The sequence below is a fragment of the Quercus lobata genome, chromosome 5 (assembly GCF_001633185.2).
Source record: "Quercus lobata isolate SW786 chromosome 5, ValleyOak3.0 Primary Assembly, whole genome shotgun sequence".
Classification (NCBI taxonomy): domain Eukaryota; kingdom Viridiplantae; phylum Streptophyta; class Magnoliopsida; order Fagales; family Fagaceae; genus Quercus; species Quercus lobata.
In genome coordinates this window covers 33,340,393-33,365,356 of record NC_044908.1, presented here as the reverse complement: position 1 = coordinate 33,365,356, position 24,964 = coordinate 33,340,393, and the positions used below count along the sequence as shown (strand labels likewise).

Genomic DNA, 24,964 nt, shown 5'->3' with positions numbered 1-24,964 from the left:
TAATTAGAATAGTTGTGAAAATTTTGGAAAGCTAATTGACAAGTTTAGGCATCAAACGCAGCATTTCAATGCTCCCATTTATCAATTTAATAACTGCAACCCCAAGTAGTAATGACCACGAATTCAATAGCCAAGCCCACTGACAAAGCTAAAATGTATTTCAAAGAAACTAGACACCTCCGTAGGTCTTAATGATGATAGGTTAAACTATTTAAGTGTGAAAACTGATTTTAAGTGGGAAATTGTGTATTGATGGACATATCTTTGGTGTTGATAGGATCTAATTCTACTAGTTTGTTGTGATTCAAGGGAGGTCGGTTTCATATTTTTGTAACTAAGAGGTAAGTGATGCTTACTAATTTTGGGGGTTTTCCCAAAACAGTGTTGATTATTAAACTATTTTATATCAAAGAAATATGTTGATATTCTATATATAAATTGAGATTTTATAAATGTTTGATGTGCACATTGACTATTTGTTTTATGAAAAACTTGTGGGACAACCTAAATTTATTTAAACTTGTATGTGTGAATATATCATTATATTTTTGAGAATTCTGAATGAATTATATGAGAAGAAAAATGTAATCTAATGGTGAATTTGTCAAAATTCATATTAATAAAAAATTATTGAGTGGACTTGGAGTCAAACTTTGTCCATTTTATTATTCTAGGAACTTATAAAATGATGTAGAATAGACATCAATGGCCTTTTTGGAATAGCAAGGGCACCTAAAATCATAGCCTCAAGGCAAATGGCACTAGTACAAATCATTGGGCCCGGAGCCTGAATTGCATGAAATTTGGAGCACCTTAATTTTGGTGAATTCCTTCATTAACACCTCAAAAAGTCAAAATAAGGTTGAAAGTTCACTTAGTGTGTAAAACACTAATGAAAGTTTAGACCCACAATATCAAATTAACCAACACACGCTTATACTCCAACAATAAATGTGCGGAATGATAAGTATAAGTAATACCCAAATAAACAAACTACTATAAACCATAATTAATCACAACACATCAGCAATTAATAGGAGAGAGTAAGGGTTAGAGAGATGCAAACACAAAGATAACACTGGCACATGTTATCAAAAAGAAAACCAAAGAACTCGGCAAAAAACCTCTCCGCCGCCCTCCAAGCGATGAAATGATCCACTAGAGAATAAAGTTGGGATACACGAATAGCAATAGACCCTCCAAGTCTAATCTACCCAATACACCTTAGACCTCCAAGCTTTTTGCTCTAATAAGGTTAAGCCTAACTGTGTCTTCTTTAGCTTTCTAGATCCCGCAATAAGCCCATTGCAACAATCTAGTAAATTGGTCATCTCCGAACTGCTTCCCAAGTACCAAATTACCTCCTCACTGATATGGGTATGATGAGATAAAGATTTGGCTAATGAACCTCTCAAGGGTATGTCAATGGCGAGGGTGAGAGTAGAGGAATTTAGAGAATCAAATGTCTAAAATTATGGATGAGTCAATTTTGGTTTTCTCTAGGGTTTCTCTCTCAAAATTCTCTCTATAAACTCTCTACATTTCGTGGGTATAAGGGTATTTATAGTAGGGTACGTGAGGAATGTGAAAAGTCATTTTTCTGCAAAACATAGCATTTTGGCAACTCACTCATAAGTGGGATGAGTCACGAGATAACTACTAGGCTAGACTATACTTTTTGCCCCGTAGTGCTCCAGCTGTCATAACCCTTTAGCTTCCTGCATGCTTCACACGTGTGGCATTTTGGCGAGTTTCCAATCGCGAGTCACTCGCGAGATCCAATTGCGAGAATCACTCTGAATGCTCACACACTTGAATTCTTCACACTCTCTCACACACAACCCTTACATAATTCCCACCTAAATACAAGGTATCTAATTGCTGAAATACAAGCAATTTTGGCACGGAATAATGCCAACACATGATTGAATAAATTCAATCTTACAAAGGTCTTGCTTTGTTTTGGTTTATGGTTTTGCTTTTAACTCATTTTTGTCATTTTTGGTAAAACTCGACATTTTGCCACCTAATTTCATGATTAGTGCAAATTAGGGTTTTGGATGGTTTCTTTATTGTCCTAAGGTTTTTTTCCTTTCAGTATTTATTTCTTTTGTAACCTCCAAAGATAAATTCATATTATTATTAATAAAAATTCAGACTTTGTCTATTGTTTTCTTTAGTGGATTCCATATCTAGCTATCACCTTATGGATTCAAGAGATCCCTCGTGAATTTGAGGTTTGCTACCATAAACGTGTGTGTTTTCTTCAAGCTTCCATGACATCATAAATCTTGTACATTAGTTTCAACTTTCAAGTAAAGAATTCCACCGCCCCCCCCCCCCCCCCTTTTTTTTGAGAAAGAAGACCTTCCCCCTTTGATTGTTTACTTTTGACAAAAGTAAATTTGATTTATCATTCAACTTTGTCGGTCTATGTTATTATTTTGCTAACTGGCAACAATAATGCTATGCTAAGCACGACAATCATTCATACAATTTTCTTATAACTTATGACATGCTAAATTATTATTAGATTTACGTTATTTTTTACATGGATTGCGTATTGATATTATTATTATTATTATTATTATTACTAGTCTACTGGATGAGTTTTGGAAAAAATAAAATAAAAGAAGCAATGTTGTATTATTTATTAGTTTTTTGTGGGAAGGAATAAGAGACATAATGTTACATCTTTAGTTAAGTTTGTGTTATATAATGTACATATAGGTATATACACAATAGGTTGCAATATATATACCAAAAAGTGCCTATTTGTAGGGTTAAAATAGATTGACCCTAATTAATTAATTTAATTACCCAAGCCGATTAATTAGGTCAAATTACTTGCAAATCGTGAAGGCACCAATAAGTCACCAAATAAACTAAATACAGCGGAAATTAAATTGACATGGTGATTTGTTGACAAATGGGGAAAACCTCTCGCAAGGCAAAAACCTCACCGGGTGAATTTAAGGTCACCATTCCCAAGAATCAACTAAACAATAATCAAGCGGTTACAAGTATAAGGAATCTTACCACTACCTTAGCCTATCCCAAAATACCAACCTACAGTTGAACCTTTACTCCAATACCTAATTCAACTTGATCTTGTAGTAGCCTTCTTTCCTTTGTTGCACAAATCTCCAATTTGCAACTAACTCCTTTGCACGGATCCTAATACGTGACTAATTCCACAGCAACCCTTTGATTGTCATAGTTGATTTGCAACAACTTCACATAGAAACACCAATAAGATCTTCAATGTTGGTGCTAGAGAATTTGCTTGGTTATAGAACCCAAAAGCGTACAAGAAACGTAATAAGAACTCTTTCTTCTATAGGAGGAGGCTAGGATTTCAAAAAGAAAACCTTATGAAGCTTTCAAGGGTTAGGGTTTTTTTTCTCCACCTCCTTATTTAAATAAGAGCTTTATGGGACTTATGAATGTGTATTATGCAAACCCATAAACAAATAGCCTTTAGGAATCAAACTGTTGTAGGCTATATCAGAAATACCATAAGCTCGATGGATCAACAAGTATCGAGACAGGTATTGAGCTTTAATAAATCTCGATAGATTGATAGGTATTGAGGAGGTATTAGGACCTGCTGATTCAGTTTTTCTTGAGAAGTTCTTAAGTAATCTTCATGTCTTCAATGTAACCACTTGTAATGATCATCTTGAACCTATTTATATTTACCCAAATACAAATAAAGTGCGTTTTATCATAGGATATATCAATTACATAAAAATATGAACCTAACACTATTGAAAGGTCATAACCATTTAAATTAGATATACCAAAAGGTGCCTATTGAAAGGTCATAACCCTTTATATTTGATATATATATTAAAGGTTCTTATTGAATGAAAATATACCTATTGACCGAAAAGGTGTCTATTGACCAAAAATATGCATATTGAATTAAAAGGAGTCTATTGAAGGGTCATGAATAATTCTTTAGGTATAATAAGTGGTTCATATTCATTTGGTAACTTCTTCTTAACTTATTCTCTTTCATCATTCTTAGAAGCACAAGAAATCTGTGGGTTTTTCCAAAATTCCTATTTGTAAATCAGTTTTTTTGTTGTTGTCAAATAGTGAAAAGGTCTAGAAATCAAGCCACACCAATGGAAGCAACAATAATATTGAACGATTTCTTCACATGCCTTACAAATGCTATTCTACTCAAATTTCTCATTCTCTTCCCTACGCATTACCGATGCTTCTCTTCTCAATAACATTTTTAAAATATATACATCATATATGGAATGGTGAGTTAACACGGTCATGAGCACTATAATGTATGGCTCTTATGCAGCTGTGCTATCAGTCTATGGTTGTTCCTACCAACTAGTAAAAAGTGAGTGAGTGAAGGACTGTTTCTAGTTAATTGAGTTTATTCTCTTGCGTTTAGGAAATAAACTCATCCATCTTTGGCGTTAGAATGGTTTGTGAGTCAAACCATTACAACAAATAAATCATCTTTTTTGACTCATTAGTTATAATGAAATTATTAGTAGTATACAAATATATAAAGATGCTAAACCAAATCCCAAAAAAAAAAAAAAATTGAATATAATTTTAATAGCTACTTTATTATTAATGACTTTAATATGATTTCATGGATTCCAGTTGGTTACGTGTCCTGGTAATTTGACACACTTCAGACTTTAAAATTGTGACTATCAAATTTTATTTATAAGATCAAAAAATCTTTTTTATAAAAAATTTTAGAATCAAAAGAACAATAAACTTACTGACGAAATAAAAATTCACAATATTTCTACACTTTCCCCCAACGAGAGTTCCCATCAGACAATGCAACTGTAGCAAAAAAAAAAAAAAAAAAAACACTTAAAAGTTAAAACACCTTTGCAATGGTTTGTGCATCATTATAGCTAATAAAAAAGAAGAATAACATCTATCTAACAATGGATGTTACGATAGCATCACGCAAATATTAAAATCTCTCTCTCTCTCCCTTAGTGACTGGTATTATTTTAATGTGTTGGGAATATATTATTTTAATATCTTAGGAATACAAAATAATAAATGAGATGTATGATGTGTTGTAAAAGTGGTTATGTAAAATATATAAATGCTTTTTTTTTTTTTTTGGTTCTGAAGAAGTTGATGAGAATGCTTTAACAAAATCCAATCAGACCATTTTAAAATAAATAAATGTTACAATTTTAAGATATGCTTTCAAATATTTTCATAAAATAAGTAAAGGAAAAAAAAAAATATGTAAGGAGTGAGCTAACATGTCCCACTCATCCACCAAATTATTCTTAGTCTAACCCATAATTATGCTAAGTCTTACTTTCTCCCACTGCCATAGGTTGAAATTCTCTATTAATTAAAAAAAAAAAAAAAAAAAAAACTTCATAGGTTTATCATACAAAATTTCAGTTATACATTTTAAAAAATTGTACTTTACAAATTAACTTACCAGCTTAGATGTTAGTATGTTAGAATGGTTGGTCTTACTCAAACCATTCTATTCCTGTAATGTTTGTAACTTTATGTGAAGTAAATTAAAATGGGGTTAAGTTTTTCAGTGAAGGAAGTTTACTAAAAAAAATAAAAATAAAAATAAAAATAAAATTGGGCACAGCTAGCAGAAGCGAATTACTCGCAAAAGAAGGAAAAAAAAAAAAAAAAAAAGAGGGATAAGAAAAAACGGACACTAGTGTTTACATTTGAGAAAGTGAATTTGATTTATGACTTATTTTGGTGACTAGCAACAACAATAAAAGAAGAGAGATAAAGAAAAGACAAAGACTTTACCTTTGTTAGGTGAGAAGCATTTTCCTTTTCCCCTTTGAGTGTTTGCTTTTGATAAAGGCTTATTAGCAACACTGATGCTAAGTCACAATAATTTTTACAATTTTTACATTACTCATGGCATGCTAAATTATGATTCGGTTAAATACTTTTACATGAATTGATTATTGATATTACATCACAACATCATACATCAAGGATTGTGAACAAAATTAAGAAAATTATATTGTCTTAAACTAGCAAAAGCAAAATAATTTTGAAAAGCTATGTGTCAAGAGCTGCACTATTCTTCTAACACTAACATGAATTAATACTTTCAGAACTCAAGAGTGCAAATTTTGAACTCTAGTTTAATCTAACCATTTGATTAAGGATTAATGTGAATATGATAATTTAGTCCAAGTAATATCTTTCTCCATGCATAGGAGATAATTTTCACTTGATAAGAGGGAATGCTGACCCACATAGTCACATTGTCTACACTACCTGTTGTGTTTTAATCAAATGCTCCAAAAATATAATAGGTGCATCTTTTAGCCAAGTGAAATTGATTATGATTCATCTTTGTCAACTAGTGGAAGTACATTTCAACGTATTAGAATATGGTTAAATAATTAAATTCTACATTTCCTAATAGTATAAATGTTTGGGATAATCGGCTTTATGTGCTCTAGATTGTTCTTATTTTGGGTCTTATACTGTTGAGAGTTCATCAAATACTTGGGATGGCTACTGTAATTGAAACTCTACTCTTCTCTTTTCTCTATTTTTCTTTCTCAAATGGGTCCAGTCAGGCAAGGAAGGTTTTGAAAATTGGCCCCTTTTTTTTTTCTTTTCAAATATGGAATAGACTGGGCGAAAGTTTGTTTTCCAATAGGTTGGGTCCCTGTGAGTTGCAATAGAACTCATTAGCCTTTCTAAAGAGACCGGGTCTATACTAGAGAAGGACCTCTTACCTGACCCGGCCCAGATTTAATTTTTTATTTAAAAATAAATAAATTTCTGAGAAAAACTTTGGAAACCAAGATTTTACTAACTAGTCGCTAACCCGTGCGATGCACGGGAAAGCTACCAATTTTTTCCGAATGATGTGACATTAGCTATTAGAATTCAGCATCGATTCTCTAGTAGCACATTCTTATTTTTCAATTTCATTTATTTCATGTCTTCTACTAAATATTCAATGCATTCATTATATTTAAAAAACGTTGAAGTAAAGTTGTATCCTCAAATAACTAAATATAAGAGTTTAATTCGTGTCTGTTTCAATTTAAAACCAAATTGTGCATAAAAGAAAAAAAATTTCCTTTGTTCCAATACGTCTTTAGTACCAAAATCACAAATTCATTAAAACCAAATTGTGCATAGAAAATCTTAGAGATTGAAAGACAATTTTAAAGTATTTTTTTATCTTCTTCCTTTGTTGCTACATCAGAAATCATCAAATTTTGATTTTTTACTTTCCAAAAGACTTAATATCAAGTATGTCAAAGAATAAGCTTAACATCTGCTAGAATAGCTTAAAAAGAATAATTGCTGGAGTTTCACTACAATTCTACTATAAAACAAAACAACAGCTACAACCCAACTGAGAACATAAAATTTCTTCCTACATTTTACAATCAAAGATAGACCAAAACAAAAAAGACATGAACTTGTATAGAAGAGGCAGAAGGTTTGGAAAAAAAAAAAAAAAAAATAGGGGACTAAGTGGAGACAAAGAAGGCTGACGTTTTAGGTGCCCAAATAATTATTCCATCAATCAAATGATTAAGCTAAGCTAAATCAGATGTGCTAAAAAACCTAGATAGCAAAATAAAGCAAAACTTGAAGGCAAAAACACTATTTTGGTCCCTACATTTTGAAGTCATAATCAATTTGGTCCCTACATTTTTGTAGCAATCAATTTGGTCTTTGATATTTTCAACTTGCACTCAATTTTATCCCTACCGTTAACTCACTAACGGAAAATGCATACGTGGTAAACGCTATGCACGGTTGGCATACTTAAAGCTTAGGTGGCAACTAAAATAATAATATAAAATGACACATCAGCATATGAGCAAAAATAATAATTTATCAATTTAAAGAAATTAAAAGAAAAAACATGAATTCAGATCTGTTGTTGAACATGAACCTAGAGCCCAGAAAAATTAAATCCACGAATCTCAGCTCTTCAATCCATGTTGGAAACAGAAGCCTAAAAAGAAGGCGAAGAGGAGTAGACGAAGATGAATCAAGGTGAAGGTTTGTGGGTTAATTTGGTCCGATCAAAAATTGCATGGAATTGCGACCTAAATGCTGGGTTCTTGCATTCATCATTCTGCACCACCAACCAGCCACATTTAATATAATTTCACCCCTTAAAAAAGTAAAACAAAAAAGCGCCCAGCACGTTACCATTAAAATTTAAAACATTGGGTTTATATTATCAAACACATGAACTAATGGATCTCAACCATCCAAACAACACAAAACAAATATTCAAATTTTTTTATTGAATCAGAAAAACCTAATTAAAGAGAATAGGAAAAGAGATTATTCATAGATTAATTGAGAGATACCGAGATAGAATGCTCTGTATGGAGGCTGGGTCAGAGATTGACAACGTTGGCTCCCATGGTCGTGCCCTTGCAAGCTCTCTGCAAAATAGCTTGGATCTGTGTTTGAGAGAGTGAAGATGTTTTGCGTTTGGTGAGTAATGTCGAAAGGAGAGGTTCTGCCGTTCTGCCCTTGCACTGTTGCTTTAGGTTTTGCCGTTCTATGTTTGGTTTCAGAATTATATCGGAAATAGTATTTGGATTGAGAAAGGAGGGTATATATATTTAATTAAAAGAAATAAATCAGATTTAAAAATTAAAAAAAAATACTGACGTGGAAAATTGTGAGAGTGGTAAAAGTTTCGGTTTTATATATATATATATATATAGATAAAGGCCCGACCCACAACATTAACACAGTGGGCTATATATATATATATATATATATATTTTTTTTTTTTTTTGATGAGAGAAAAAGATATTACAAAGGCAAAGAAAACAGCACCAGCAGGGACAAGAACAGCCAAAAGACTAAGCACAATCCATTTGGATTAGGTGTCGGACCATTGGGGGCGAACATCCCTTCCACACTTGACTAGCAGCACTATATCTAGCATGATGAGCAAGCTTATGGGCCACCCTATTGTGCTCTCTTCTCAAGTGACAAAGCTTCCAACACCTAAAGCACTTAAGGAGGTCCTCTATGCCCTGATATAAATGGCCTAGGCTGCCATTTGATTCTTTTGACAGAATTTCTTGAATCATTGTAAGCGCATCAGATTCAAAAATGACCTGTGTAAGCGCCATTTCCTTGGCCAAAAGGATCCCTTTTTCTAGAGCCACTATTTCAGTTTCCAAGCTAGAATATTGGCCTTGGAGGACTTCACAGCAGGCTGCCACTGTTTCTCCTTTACTGTCTCTAATTATCACCCCTACACTAGATGGACGCCCATCACTGGACGTAGCACCATCCACATTGATTTTGACCCACCCCGATGGAGGAACCTCCCACCTAGTCGCTTCATTGATTTGGGACTGACAATACACAGCTGAAGCTTCTTCAAACTCCCACCTCATTGTGTTTGCAGAACACCAAATTTGTTCATATGAGTAACTTACATTCTCAAAGACATTTTTGTTTCTGCAGTACCATATTGTCCAGGCCGTTACAAGAAAAATCTCCAAGTCTTGAACCGTGCCCTCATTCACAATTTTTAGAGCAATATCTAAAACATCAAGCTGATTTCCTCGCATATTCACTGGGCAACCCTCCCATTTGTTCCACACTTGTAATGCCAAATCACATTGAAATAAAGCGTGGGTTATGGATTCCATCTCTTGATCGCAAATAGGACACAATGGCCCAATTTTTACCCCCCTTTTACATAAGTTCAGTCGAGTAGGAAGACCATTCATGCAGGCCCTCCAAGCGAAGATTCTAATCTTTGTTGGAATCTTCAGATGCTACATTTTCTTCCACAAGGGAGTCCTTGGGTCACCAGAAGAGCATTCGTCAATTTCAACAACATCTACCAAACCAAGGGCAATGTAATATGCATTCTTCACCGTAAAAACACCCTTTCTATTTCCTACCCAAATAAGTTTGTCCTCTGGCAAATTGGAGCTCAGTGGTATGTTTAGAATTGCCTCAGCTTCAAAAGGAAGGAACAAAGTACGAATAAGCTCAGCTTTCCATTTCCTAGATTCAAGGTCTATAAGAGCTGAGACCATTGGAAAATCATCAAAAGGGCTCGGAGGAGAGACGACCTTATATGTAGTAGGGGTAGGGAGCCATTTATCATCCCAGATGTGAATTAGTCGACCATTCCCCACTCTCCATCTTGTGCCACACCTTATAACTTCTAGAGCTCAAAAAATACTACGCCAAGCATAAGATGGGTAGCAGCCAAGCTTTGAGTTCAATACATCACCATGTGGGAAATATTTTGCTCTGTAAATTCGAGCTAAAAGAGAATGGGGATTAGAGAGCAATCTCCATCCTTGCTTTGCTAGCATGGCCAAGTTGAAGGCTTGGAAGTTCCTAAACCCCAAGCCCCCTTTTAGCTTGGATTTGCAAAGATTCTTCCAGCTCACCCAAGCAATCTTTGATTCTTGATCTCTTTGCCCCCACCAGAACCTTCTTATCATGCCTTCAATTTCATCACAAAGCCCTTTGGGTAAGAGAAAACAGCTCATAGCATACGTTGGAATGGCTTGGGCAACCGCTTTTATGAGAATCTCCTTACCACCAATAGATAACATTTTTTCTTTCCATCTGGATAATTTCTTTGCCACCTTCTCCTTAATTTCAGCAAAGACCTCTTTTTTGGACTTCCCAATAATTGACGGTAGCCCAAGGTATTTGTTGTGCTTTGAATCTTGCATTGGACCCATGACTTCCATAATCTCATCTTTAAGCTTCGAGGGGGTGTTAGTGCTAAAAAAGATTGAAGACTTATCAGCATTTATCTTTTGTCCAGAGGCTGCTTCATAGAGGTCAAGAATAGCCATTAAAATCTGACATTCCTGTGTGCTAGCCTTGCAAAACAATAGGCTATCGTCGGCAAAGAAAAGGTGGGTGACCATCGGACACCCCCTACAAATAGAAATACCACTGAGCATATTGTTCCTTACTACATTATTTATGAGGGAAGAAAAGCCATTTGCACAAAGGAGAAATAAATAAGGAGAAAGGGGGTCTCCCTGACGAAGACCCCTTGAAGGCAAAATGCACCCCTGTGCCACCCCATTAATTAGAACAGAGTAAGTAATAGTAGTAATGCAACTCATAATAGTGTTGATCCATTTTTCATGAAAACCCAATCGTTCCATAACTTTCTCAATAAAACCCCACTCAACTCTATCATATGCTTTGCTCATATCGAGCTTGACAGCCATATGACAGTCCTTTCCATCCCTTTTATGATCAAGATAGTGCATTAATTCAAAAGCAACTAATACATTATCAGTAATTAACCTCTCATGTAGGAAAGCACTTTGGTTTTCAGTAATGATTTGAGGGAGGATGGTTTTGAGGCGGTTTGCTAAGACCTTAGATATAATCTTATAGACAACATTGCATAAGCTTATAGGTCTAAATTCTGTCATCTTAGTGGGGTTTTTTGTTTTTGGAATTAGAGTTATATTGGTTCTGTTTATTTCAGCCATTGACATATTAGAATTGAGCACATTTAGGACCATACAACTAACATCATTACCCACTATGTTCCAATATTTTTGAAAGAAAATAGCAGACATACCATCCGGACCAGGGGCTTTTGTGGGATGCATCTGCTTAAGCGCTTCTTCCACCTCCTCCTTTGTGAACTCCTTTGTGAGAAACTGATTCATTTCATCTGTTACTCTAGTTGGAATTGTGGCTATCACTTCCGCTTCCCGGGTAGGATAGGAAGTGGTATACATTTTCTCAAAATACGACACAGCTATGCTAGCTATGTCTTCCTTTGAATTACGCCAATTGCCTTCCTCATCCACCAGGCCCAGAATTGTATTCTTCTTTTTCCTTTCTGATGCTTTAGAATGGAAGTACTTTGTATTCCGGTCGCCCAGCCCAAGCCATTGAACTTTTGCTCGCTGTTGCCACATAACTTCCTCACTATCTAGAAGGTCATTAATCTCCCTTCTTAGAATATTGATTTCTCTTCCCAGGTTGCCATCAGTATCTCTTGCAACCATGCTATCAAGAGCCTTCCTTTTGTTACTGATCAGCTTAGGAACCCACCCAAAGGTTGTTATATTCCACTTGTTTAACTCGGCTGCACACTGATTTAGACTTTCGGCTATACTATTAGGAGTGCCCTGGTTTACACTGTTTTTCCAAGCAGCCTCAATTATGTTCTTGCACTCTTTCTTTTTTACCCACATAGCTTCAAAGTGGAATCGGCGTTTCCTAGGGAGATTAGGAACAAGAGAATCCGAGACAAAGAGAGCTACATGGTCAGAAGTTGAGTCCACTATGTGGTGAACTCGAGCCTCCTTGTGAATATCAATCCAATTTTGCGTTGCCAGGGCTCTATCTAATCTCACATAAATTCTATCTTCATCCTCTTGCATATTGCACCATGTGAACTCTGACCCAGTGTATCCCAAATCCTTGAAGCTACAGACATCAACAGCTGACCTGAAATCTTCTATTTGCTTTTGAGGTCTTTGCCCTCCTCCCCACTTTTCACTCATAGATAGAATCTCATTGAAATCTCCAAGACAAAGCCATGGCAGTTGGAACTTTCTATTTAAGCCTTTTAATTGCTCCCATGACTCCTTTCTTCTATGTGTTTCTGGGTGCCCGTAAAACCCAGTTATCCTTCACTTGCAATCGGAACGCTCATCAATAACTATTGCATCTATGAAGTTCCCAGAGTAACCCATGATTTCTAACTTGATCTCTTTTTTCCATAGCATTGCTAAACCCCCACAATTTTTAGCTTTAGGTACAACCAGGCCAAAGACAAACCCAGCTTTCTCCTTTGCTCTTTTCATGGCACTCAATTTCAATTTAGTTTCCATTAAAAAGACAATATTGGGATCCCAACGCTGCATCATTTCACGCAAAGCTCTAACTGACCGGGGATTCCCCAGCCCCCGGCAGTTCCAACTTATAACCCTCATTGCTTCCACCATAATAGCAATTTTTTCATACCATACATCATACAAAGCCAATCCAAGAACGAATAAAAACCAGGGGTACCAACAAAGCATTAAACAGAACCACGAACAGAGGGAAAAGCCCAAAATCAGTCCCCTAATAAGCACTAAGGACATACAAAAATGCAGAAAACAACTCACAATTTACTAGGGATAACCCCTTTGGCCGAATCACACCAGCTTTGAATAAACCTCACTTGCCGGAACACCATCCCACAAAAACTCCTGGTGGCATCAACCGCCCACACCAGTCAGCAATAAACACTGGGAAACCAATCGGTCAAAAAACAGGACCCACGAACGGCATGTACCTGCTGTACAGAAGCTTCCAACTAGACCCACTGAAATGTGAGAAAGTCGCCTCCCTAATCAAACACGCAAGATTTGGGAGTAGTTTGTTTGAATAAAATCTGGGATTTAGGGCGAGAACGATGGTAAAGATTGATTGAAAGGGTTGATGGATATGGGTTCTGAGATTTGGGTAAGAAGTCTGAAATTTGGGTAAGAAAAAGACCCACATAAGAGTGGGTAGAGGAAATCACACAGAGTTGATAGAGAGCGAACACCCAGAGGTGGAGCAACCACGCGAAGTTGGAGAGAAAGACCACACGGAGGTGGTAGAGAGCACCACACGGAGGTGGATAGGAAAAACCACTACTAGGTGGAGAATCACTACTTTTTATTATAGTGGGCTATATAACCTACATGATATGACTAGGACCAAATGCCAAGGAATTAATTATCTTATTTTATATTTGGATATAATACACATTCGTTTGATTTAAATAGTGTGAATTTTTTAGAATAAGAAAGGTCTAGATAGTGTAGAAGTTTGAAAACTCCAATTGAACCTTTACAATTCTTTTAAATAAAACGCAAAAATACATCTTATGTCAATACAAATTCATGTCCAAATTTGTTTGGAGCAGTGAATGCTTAGCAATAGCTTCATAAAAATCCTCAAACCTCTCCAAGGTTTCATACTGTTATCTTAAATAAGTAAAATGACAATTTTTATTTATAATTTTGTTTGTGTTGTCCTCCTCTAGCCTGAATCAAAAACTTACAAATGCAATTTGTTGCAATTGAAAGAGGCTAGTATCTTCAGATAAATCCCAAACTTTGGCAAAAAGCTTTCAAATACTTGATATTTAACAAATCATTAAATAGTACTAAATAAGGTAGCTGAAGCTGCTCGAAGGTCTATTAAATTTGACCTATGAAGGATTGCAAGTTAGTAAGCAATTGGGCTAGTATCTTCAGATAAATCCCACTGCTAAATCATACTATGGTTTCAAACTATTATTGTGGGATAATGATGATTAATATTGCTTGGTTGGACTTGGTGTTACTCAACCAGTGTTTCCTTGGGTTAGCATTGGGAAGTAAATTCAATCTAGATTAAGTTTTTGTAGAAACATTGCTTGCATATCTCACACTTGAGCTACAGGTTCACTCAGATCCCGTTTTGAACGAACTTCTTTTACCTTTTTTGTTTTTCTTATTGGGTCAAGACTATGAGTCCATTTATTTATTTATTTATTTTTTTGGAATTGTTAAAGATCATTATAATTTTAGCCCCAAAGAATTGTTATATGTTATACTATTAGATAGTGATAGGCTCAACTGTTCAAGAACATGGAATGAGTGTCAGAATGAGTAATAATATACAAACAGTTTTTAGTTAGATCAGTGGAACTGTGTGGTCCATTAAGGAAATTGCTTGAAGGCCCATTAAAATAATGCGAAATACACAACCACCCAAAAAAAGGACAAAATAGAGACGTGATTGATATCTTTGTAGAGTGGTATATATTACATGCTCTCTTACACAACCATACGCATTAAATTTGCACTGAAATTGTGAGTTGAAGTCATGATTTTAGTGCAAAATTTGGTTGTGTGTACAGTTGTGTGCAAGAGTTTGTGTGTAACAAGTAACAACAATTACCCATCTTGGTAAGAATAATGCTAAACAATAGAGGGGTCTTGCAGATAGGGAGCAACCAAAATGATGGCAAACCAAAAACAAAATCTCACTTATATTTGAGAAGAAAGACCCAAATATCTCACTTGCAACATGAATTGGATAGTTCATACTCCATTGTCGTATCTATAAAAAATTAATTAGATGTAAGATGAACTTTTTTAATTTTTCATGTTAGAGGGAATAGAGAGTTTCTTTCTCAATATATTGGATGGTTATGGGTCATTGGTCCCTATAAAAAAGCTCCAGTGGAAATTGCTTGGTGATTCTAGCATTTTGCCCCTATTTTTTAAAAAATTTAGCAATATGTCCCTGTTTTGAAACTATTTAGGTCCATGTCCCTGTTTTGAAACTCGATTTTCTCAAAATCGAGTTTCAATGTAAAACTCTATTTGTAGAAAATTGAGTATGGGGCAATCAAACTTAAAAAAAAAAAAAAAAAAAAAAAAAAAAAAAATGGAACTCGAGTTCATGGAGCTCATGTTCCATTCAAGGAACTCGAGTTCTTTGGATGGAACTCAAGCTCCATGAACTCAAGTTCCACAATTTATTTATTTTTTTTTTATTTTTATTTTATTTTTTTAAGTTTAATTTGGCATAACTCGATTTTAAACCAATCAAGTTTTACATTGAAACTCAATTTTCTCAAAATCGAGTTTCAAAACAGGGACATATTGTTATATTTTTAAAAAAATAAGGGCAAAATGCTAGAATTCCCGAAATTGCTTTGTTAAAGCTGTTTATGAAAAGACAAAGATTTTACCTTAGTCCAGGTATAAAAGCATTTCCCCCCTTTGATTATTAGTTATTTTGTTTACATTTGATGATGTGATTTTGATTATGATTCAACCTTTGATAAAGAAACTTAGCCTCGGAATATTGGTGGTATTGGATTTTAGGCCTAGAGAAGCAAGGCTTATGGACTCCGACATTATGGAGTAACAAATACCAAATATAGCACCTGTAAAAACATTGCATAAACTTGTGTAAAAATTTCTTTTTATTTTAATTTTAAAATATACTCTTTATTTATTTATTTTACATACCCATTTTTCAACACACCCCACTAGGTTATTTATTTTACACTACATTTTATTAATATATTAACTTTTCAATTTTTTTTCTTGATTTTTTTTAATTGTTTTTATTTCTTTACCCACAACAATCATCATCCATTCTTTTCCTTCAATATCAGGATACGTAAAAAAAAAAGAATAAAAAATTAAATACAATATGAATAGTACCAATGTAAATTTACACCTAGCAACTATGTATTTATTTACATAACTTCATATGGCTTGATGTGGGTGAATTTTAAGTTTTATTAGTTAAAATATGATACTTTTTTTTAGTTTTTATTTTTTATTTTTTATTTATTTATAATACGAGTCCTGAGTTCACTACAAATTCCAAAATCTAACAAAAAGTTTCTGAAGCCCATCGTAGTGATTGGCTTATGTGATCTAGACTGTTCATATATACTATGGGCTAGAAACTTTTGAAAGTTCAGAAATACTTGGGATTGCTTATGGGCTTTGAAAGTTGAATCGCTTCTCATCAATTCTCTTTCTTTTCCTCAAATGGGTTAGATCAGGTCGGGAAAGAAAGGTTATAAATTGAGTTGTGTGTTTTTAATATGGATCAGGTTGTGTGATTGTTGGTTTTTCAATGGGCTAGATTGGGCCAAGGCTATGGATCCAACCCTTGTATCTACCTCTAACCTGTCCTATCTCTCGACCACAAGGCAAAAGCTTGCGGTCTAGCTTCTGTCTATCAAGGTGTGTAGCCAATTACTACCATCATTCACTCTTTTGGATCGAGGTTCCTTTGGGCTGCACTAAAACCCATCAGCCTTTCTAAAGAGACCAGACCCATACTAAAGAAAATTCTAAGAAAAACTTTGAAAACCTTGCTTTTACTAATAAAGGCCTGATCTACAACATTAACACAGTGAGCTATATCTTTCTATGTTTACGTGGTATAAAGCTCACATGTTTTGCCCAAATGAATACAACATTTTCTTTCTACAAAACCCAAATATATGATTATATATGATTGGGAATTAATCTCAACGATTTAAGTATCTTTTATTTGTATATTACATATTCATTTGATTTAAATAGTGTAAACCTTTTAGAATAAGATAAGTGTAGGATAGTGTAGAAGTTAGAAGTCTCCAATTGAACATGACAATTTTATTAGATAACAGTATCGGTGATAAATCATGTGGTACCCTCTTTGTTTAGTACAACTCCACGTCCAATTCTATTTGGTGCAATGAATGCTTAGCTTTGTAAAAATCCTCAAACCTCTTCAAGTTAAGCATTTTACAAATTAAATTTGTCGCAATTGAAGCTAAAGGGATTGTAATTATTTTTTTCAGCATAGAAAGAAATTCTTTTCCAAAGGCCTATTAAAGTTTAACCTTTCTCTTTTTTCAATTGGTACAAGTATGGTTTAATGAAGGACTACTTAGTAGCTTTGGCTAAATCCAAAGATGGGGAAAAATTAGTTGGGAATTCTAATAATAAGAGATTTTAAGTTCTTCAAAAAGACTACTTAACATTTTTATATTTGAGAAGAAAGACCCAAATATCTCTCACTTGCAACATGAACTGGATTACTCATACAACATTGTCCTATCTATTTGTATAAAATAAAGTACTTTGATCTCATTATGAGCTCTAAAACACGTAGTATTGAAATTCAATTCACTAAGCAAATTGGCTCTTCTCTATAGTTGTGCCTTCAAATCGCTTAGTATTTTTAAATCTTGAACCTGTACTAATTTCAATAAAAACATTATGCATTCCTATGCTTTATTAAAAACTAAAAGGAGCCCATGAAGCTAATTGACAAGACAATTGCCAATCATCATGGATGAGCACAACATAGAATCCGTAACACATGGACCTTAATTAGTAATCTGAATACATGATAGCATTGGAGAGTACCAAAAGAGAAAACAAATTAAGGGATATTTTTGGAAGAAGTCATATCAAACCAGGCCAGTAAATTGGATTATGTGGAGCAATTGCCTGTTACACTATTGTTAGAAGCCGTAAATATGTTGCATAGTTTGCGTTTGAATCCTATGAAAGAGTTTGCAAGTATTTTAAAAATAATCATTGGTTGGAAGTCAAAATCTTATACCAAGAAACATAAATTTATTGAACAAAGTTGAAAACCACAGAGCACCTTCTTGTTGGGCAGGAAAACCTAATAGTCTGGTACTGATATCGAAGAGCCTCAAGACTGACTTTGATCCTTAAAGGAGCAAGGCTTAAGCAATTTTGTGGTAGTAGCAAGATTTCCATCTTTCTGTATTTAGGAACCATTGTCTTGACATAAGACAATATAAAATTCTTGATGTACAAAAGGGAATTGGGAAGCTTCTGCTGGTGAGCACAACAATGACATCAAGAGTGCTGAGACTTTTTGAGCCATCTAGAGTCAAAGAGAACAACCAAAAATAGCACTCTGTCCTCAGGGGATGACTTCACATCTTCACATCCACCACCAATTTCAAAATATCAAATAGCCTTTGCAAACCCATCATTGTGAGATTGTTGCATCTGGAGATCAAAACTGGATTTAAAACTAGGCATATGAAATATACAAATTTTCCTTCCCTATATGGTAAATGGAATCCATTAGTTTTTGCTTGTGATAAATACACCCTGGATGATGGATTTTTAAATTCAAACATTATTGTAATCAACAAGAGAGAATTAGATCCAATGGAGCATAATATCTCAGAAATGGCTAGTAAATTTTTCTAACAACAAAGGATGAACTCAAACTCTTCTCTATTTCTATAATAATGACAATCAGCTCAATGGTTTAAAGTATATGAGCTAATGCCATTTTGATCTTGGCTTTGACAATGTGTTGTAAAGAAAGAATTAAAAGGATAGGTGATGATTAGGAATATGATTCACGAGTATCAACAAAAAAGAAAACTGATGCCGATCTTTGTCTTTGTGGCATGTATCTGGCTGTTAAATGAAATTCTGTATTTGATAAACAACTTGGTTGTGCAATAGCAATATACTCCATGCACGTAGTGGGTCTGCAAAACCAGAGTTAAGCATCCACAAATAAGAAGAATCCAAGAATTAAAGAAATGTGAAGCAATTGTTAAATACATGACAACAATCATAACATACTATACCGGATTGTGTAGAATATATACCTGACTGTAACATTCAATTGATGTGGCAAGCCTACAATTTTGTGAATGTCGTAAGCTATTGGAGATAGGGTTAGCTGGCCATAGCTCTCAATATTGATCATGTCATTGTCTCTTGTAATGTTTAAGTGGTATTGCATCCTCTCTTTCCGGATGATTAATGGGACTAACATACAGACTCCAGAAGTCCTGGTCAATGAGGTCTTGAATCTTATGTTTAAGGTAACATCAATCATAAGTCTAATGTCCCCTTCCTTGCATATGGTATGCACATTGAGAATTTGGATCACACCATGTCAGTAATGGACTTATTGGAGCCTTAGGTGGCACTGGAGTAATGAGTCTTGTTGAGATCAAATCTAGATGTTTTAAGATAATAAGAGACTGACATTAGAAACTTAGCTAGCAGAGCCAATTTCTTCCACAGAAGTTTCTATTAATGTTTTGTATGTTGTGAATCAATAAATACTATATTTGTTTTTCAATATAGAGGCTGAGATTTTAAGCTACTTTGGCTAAAATTCCCTTATCGGAGATAGGGTTCGTGATTCCTATTGTTGAAAAAAAAAAGAAGTGAGTTGGAGTAACTAACAATAAGATCATTGTCTAAAGCCCCAATTTGTTAAGGAAACTTGGATCAGAATCTGGCCACAGTTTTGCAGGATATCAACAATAAACATTGAGGTCAATGGCCATAGGCGAAAATAATGAGCATACAAATGAGTAGATCTGTGAAACATTCAATACAAAATGAAAAAATATGTATATTTTGGTCATGTAGCACCCATATAGATTTATATCTCTATTATATTTAGAGTATCAGCTAATTTATTCTTCCAACTACTCTCCTTTAATTCACCATGTCAATTGCTAAACTCAAATTGTATTAAACATATCATGGAGACAAACCCTACATAAGCAACATTCTGAGAAGTTTCTCAATTTTCACATTATTGTGATCAATGATAATTAGCAATGAATTATGGTCATTATGAAGATCATGGTCAAAAGCCCCAAAGTTGCTGAGAGAACTTTTCTCAGGATCTACCAAAGATATTATAAATGCACAATCCCTATAGTTCATAACAACTCCCATCCTTTCCATCATAACAAACCCCCCCCCCCCCCCCTCACCCAAAAAAAAATAATAATTCAAGAACTAGATCACAGCAATCCTGCTCTAAAGTTTCAACATGTAGTCTAGAGTTTGTGAAACTCCTACCTGGCCTTGACTATTTAATTAAATCCAGAAAAAAAAAAAAAAAAAAAATCAAGTTGGAAGTGCAGTGATAGATGGAGTACCAGGTTAGCTTTGGAGTGCCGCAACTGTTAATACTCCTTTAAAAATACTTTTTCTCCTTAATTTCCTAACCTCACTTCTCTCACCAAGCCAACAACGAGTCCTACAGAATATAAATGGAAATCAACACTTATGTGCAATAGGAACAACAGTATAATTGCAGGAAAGTCCCTTGATATTTCACATAGAAAACAATCAAGTTGTAGACATTTCAAGATCATGATTCATACTCGACTGGCTTGAAGGACATGTTCTTTTAATCAAATTTCAGTGTTAAAAATGAGGACCACCTGTGGCCATTCTTGCCATTGCTCTTGGGAGTCTTGTTTGGAAAAAAAGTAAACACAAGCCCTCAGGGCCAACCTGTAGCTTCAGCAAATACAAAAACTTAGGAAACTTCTGTGCAGAAATATTGAAAGAATGATGAGGTGGTGCAGCTACTTGCAGAAATATTGATGGGAAGAAGAGGTTAATATACTTACAAGAAGTATTGGGTGCAGTCTGAGTGGAGGGAGGTTGGGTAGGTTGGTTTCAGTCATCCTGGAATTTAAAAGCATGGTAATAATTTTCAAAATCACAAACCGAAATCTCATACGGCTATTTACAGCATATTGTTGTTTGAAAAACGTGTAGAATAGTGCAGCACCCCTTGAAAATAAATTGAGAAAGAAAAGTAAAGAAAATAATAAAAATCAAAGTGGATTCAGAACTGTCTTTCATTCCAAGGCATAACTAGTATCCATGCGCTTAAGATTTTCTTGGAGTTTGCTCCCAAAAATATAGCCATCCGTACCTCCTCATGCCAATCCCATGAACATTTTAAAAGTTGAACTGCAATTGTTGGTAGTGAGCTGATAAATCCATAACATTCACCAAAAAACCAAGGATTATCGATAGTCAAGCAAATGCTTAATTCAGTAGTAGCGAAAAATCAAAGTCAGAACATACCATTAATCCTTTGAAATTCCCAGAGTTAAATACTTGTCTAAATAATGAACAAGCTTATTCTGCAATGGACCACATAGCCTTTTCCTGCGATTGGTCAATAAAATGTTATTTCTGTAAAAGAAAAAGAGAATGAATAACAATCATGTTTTTATCGTTCAATAACAAATTATTTCAAATAAATAATAAACCAATAAATGCATCAAATCATTTAATCAGTATCTAGCTATCCCATGTTACATCATTAAATAGCTTTTCCAATGAATAGGGAAGATGAAAGCTGAACCTTTTTTTTTGGGTTATATTGTGATGCATGATTTTTTTTTTTTTTTTTGGAATTAAGGTTTAGTTGACTTTAGTACTAATAACAAAAGCAAAAAATTCAACGCCAGGGAACATTTTAGTGACTTGAACTGATTATTGGAAGAGAGAAATTCTCTCTCAAAAAAACATGTTTTTACTGCTTCTTGAAGCACTTTTGAGTTATGGTACCAAATCAATATGACAATTTGCTGGGTTCTGCACAACAAGAAGGGCATACCAAACTGTAATATTATGTTGCTGCATGTAAATGAAGAAAACAAGTGATGAGGACTTTGTCTACATTTTCAGTTTCATATGATCATCAGCAATTAATATGATGGGAAGTGAGAAATCTTGCTCCATTCTTTTCCCCTCTTCTCATCGCAGCACTTTTCCTTCAGCAAAGGAGACTAATCATCAATCCTCAGTGAAGAAACAGAGGTAGGCAGCCGATCCCTCTGGATAACTTGTACTAGAGCTCAAGGCAGAAAGTGTTTGTGGCACCATTCTTCAGCCAATCCTTCATTAAGTGAAACTTATTTCAGATATATTTATCAAAAAATAAATATACAAATAAATATAAATGTAATCTAACTAAAATGGGTAGAGTACAACACTACAACACATTACCTGACTATAAAACAGGGTCACATTGTGATTTTAGTTCATGTAATGACTTCATCATCCATATGTATGCAAGGATGTTGAAGGACATACAAGTACAGAGACAACAAATTAATTCAATAAATATATAATTGGCCCTAAAACACACAAACAAACAAACATGATAGTGAAATCAATCTACTTGCAACTTTTACAGTACCGATAACTTTTTCCATGTCTTCTCTGCAGATTCCAGCTACATTTTCAGAGTTTTCGTAGAAGATAGAAAGAGAGCTACATCAGTGAAACCATGGAGGATTTCAGATCCAAATTATGTAGTGATGAAAACAACACACAATCCTTAGACGAGGAACAAATTTACTTGAAGTAAGCAGAATACTTAATACCATTGGAAAGGTACTCAAACAAAAGTTCGAATTTAGGAATATTCAAAAGACATTTGATTAAACTCACATGAAAAATGAGGAAGTTCTAAAGGCATCATGAATTTACGGTCACAATTAATATCCTATAAATTCATAAAAGATATGTTTTCAGTCAAATTGGAGCTATGAGGCATCATTCTCTTCATTTCTCCACATTACACCAATGTATATACAGCCCAAACATGAAGTAAATAGAACATGCTAGCAGGACAGATGTCATTGCAGCACATCGTATGTAATTTAGCTATATGGAAGTTTTGGTTGCAGGAGGCTTACTAGGTTCGTATACTATTGTCTAAGGCCTCAACATTCATGAATTTTGTGTCTGAAAACCTGCAGAAGAATTGATAAAGTTTTAGAAATCATTTATGATTACAGGTCCAATGTTTATTAAGAACAAACACAAATCAATTAAACAAACCTAAGAAGTACAGAGCATCTCTAGCCTTAAAAAGCATGATAATAATTGTTGGTAATGACATGAGTGTTCTGATCGGACTTGATTTGTCATGTAAAAGCACCTTCCCAGACTTTGATCAGTTCTCTCCCTCTGCCTCTGACTCCATTGTCTCTACAAGAGCAGTAATGTGCTGAGCCTTTTGAGCTCTCTTAACTTTGAAAGTGAACAAAGAACCAAATGCAGCAACCTGTCCTTTGGAGAGGACTTCACATCTTCCCATTCACCAAAACTTCCCAAAACCCAAAAAGAGAGAGTCTGAACAAGTCCCCATTGAGACATGAGCAGTGAGTTTCAACTGCTATTAGCAGGTATTGAAGCAGCACTAGCTTTGAACTGCCCCAGTGTCTTACCTGAGATTAAATAGCATGCCATATTGCCCAAGTCAAATCATAATGTAACTTAACATACTCTAAGCTTACAATCCGAATTTGTTCATTGACATTTAACAGCATCTCTTTCATAAGTGTAACAAAAATATTTATATTACTACAAAGGTTTACTTCGATATTTGTTAAACAAATTAAAAGAATTCTGAGCCTCATTCTAAATATCTTGAAGTTTATCTATAATTCAAAAAAATGAAAATAAAAAGGAAGACTGGAATCATGATGATTAGGCCATGTGATACCTTTATAAACATTAAAAAAAAAAAAAAAAATTAGGGGTAGTTACCCTTCCTTCTCTTGAGATTTGGAGGAATAACACTCCACTTCAAACCGTAATGGAAAAAATACTCTACCTCTCTTAAGGTTTGAAAAAATTAACACTCCCCCCTCTTCTTTTGTTTATATTATTAATAAAATATTGTAAATTTTTATAAGAATCTCTTTATAAAACCCCCCCCCCCTTTTTTTTTAACTTTTTACATTATTATTTAAAAAATCCGATAATATAAAATTTTATAGCAAACAGCCATTAGTTATCCATCCTCTAAAACTTCAATCAAATAATTTTTTTTTTTTAAATTGAATTTTGCCGAATGCTAGTTTGGGTTAATTGTTTGCTTGTAGGCCATTTATATTATTTTTTGAGAAAGAAAATTGAAATTGCCCAAATGCAGTCCAATTATTTATCCATTATATTATCATAATTTTCAAGCTTCTCATAAAAAATCAATATGAACCCAAATGATTTTGTGCAAAAGATTTGAAAATATTGATGAAGTAATTTTTTATAGGATATATCAAGCTGCTTGATGAATAGACAAATACTCTTTGGAATAATGCGTAATATGAATAAATTTAAGATATACGTTGTATGAGTATGAGGTTTAAATTTATGCTACCCAAATCAATGCAAGTTTAATTTTGATAGAGGCTAGCTAGTCGTCCCATTTAAAAATGATTTTTTTGGAATACGAAAATAACAAAGAGAACTGCGACACTGGCTGCGATGGTTCGTAGGAATAAACAAAATTCAGAATTAAACAGAAGAAAGTACAAATTAGAGCAGAACAAAAACGTGGCAGTGGTACTTCTGGATTCATAGCTTATGTGATGACTTCATTATCAATCCTTATAAATATCTAGAATTGAGAGGGAGGCGGGAAAGCCCTCTTCTGGTAAGCGCGGGAGGTTATCGCAATCAAAAATCTCCAACTGTTTAAGCAGGGTAAGGTGTTGAAATCCCCTACCATTGAGTGATGTCAGATGTTGAAATGAAATGTCGAGGCTGATAAGAGAAGGGGGCAACAACGCCTCCTCCGGAAAGGAACCCACTTCTCTGCCGTC

The 24,964-nt window shown here is 34.4% G+C and overlaps 1 long non-coding RNA gene across 9 annotated transcripts; it reads right to left on the bottom strand.

Annotated features, from left to right (window-relative positions):
* Positions 1 to 18,747: 18,747 nt before the first annotated feature.
* Positions 18,748 to 23,675, bottom strand: LOC115989512. Of its 9 annotated transcripts, none has more exons than XR_004091968.1 (11): positions 23,196 to 23,675; positions 23,051 to 23,107; positions 22,356 to 22,622; positions 21,964 to 22,245; positions 21,426 to 21,536; positions 21,271 to 21,328; positions 20,960 to 21,017; positions 20,708 to 20,846; positions 20,480 to 20,580; positions 19,181 to 19,536; positions 18,748 to 19,057 (listed from the first exon to the last, which is right to left on the bottom strand). It is a non-coding gene; the product is annotated as an uncharacterized LOC115989512 (long non-coding RNA). The 9 variants fall into 9 exon arrangements; XR_004091969.1 differs by having other exon boundaries at positions 20,708 to 20,840; XR_004091971.1 differs by having other exon boundaries at positions 20,960 to 21,328; positions 22,356 to 22,359; positions 22,549 to 22,622.
* Between the last annotated feature and the right edge of the window lie 1,289 nt (positions 23,676 to 24,964).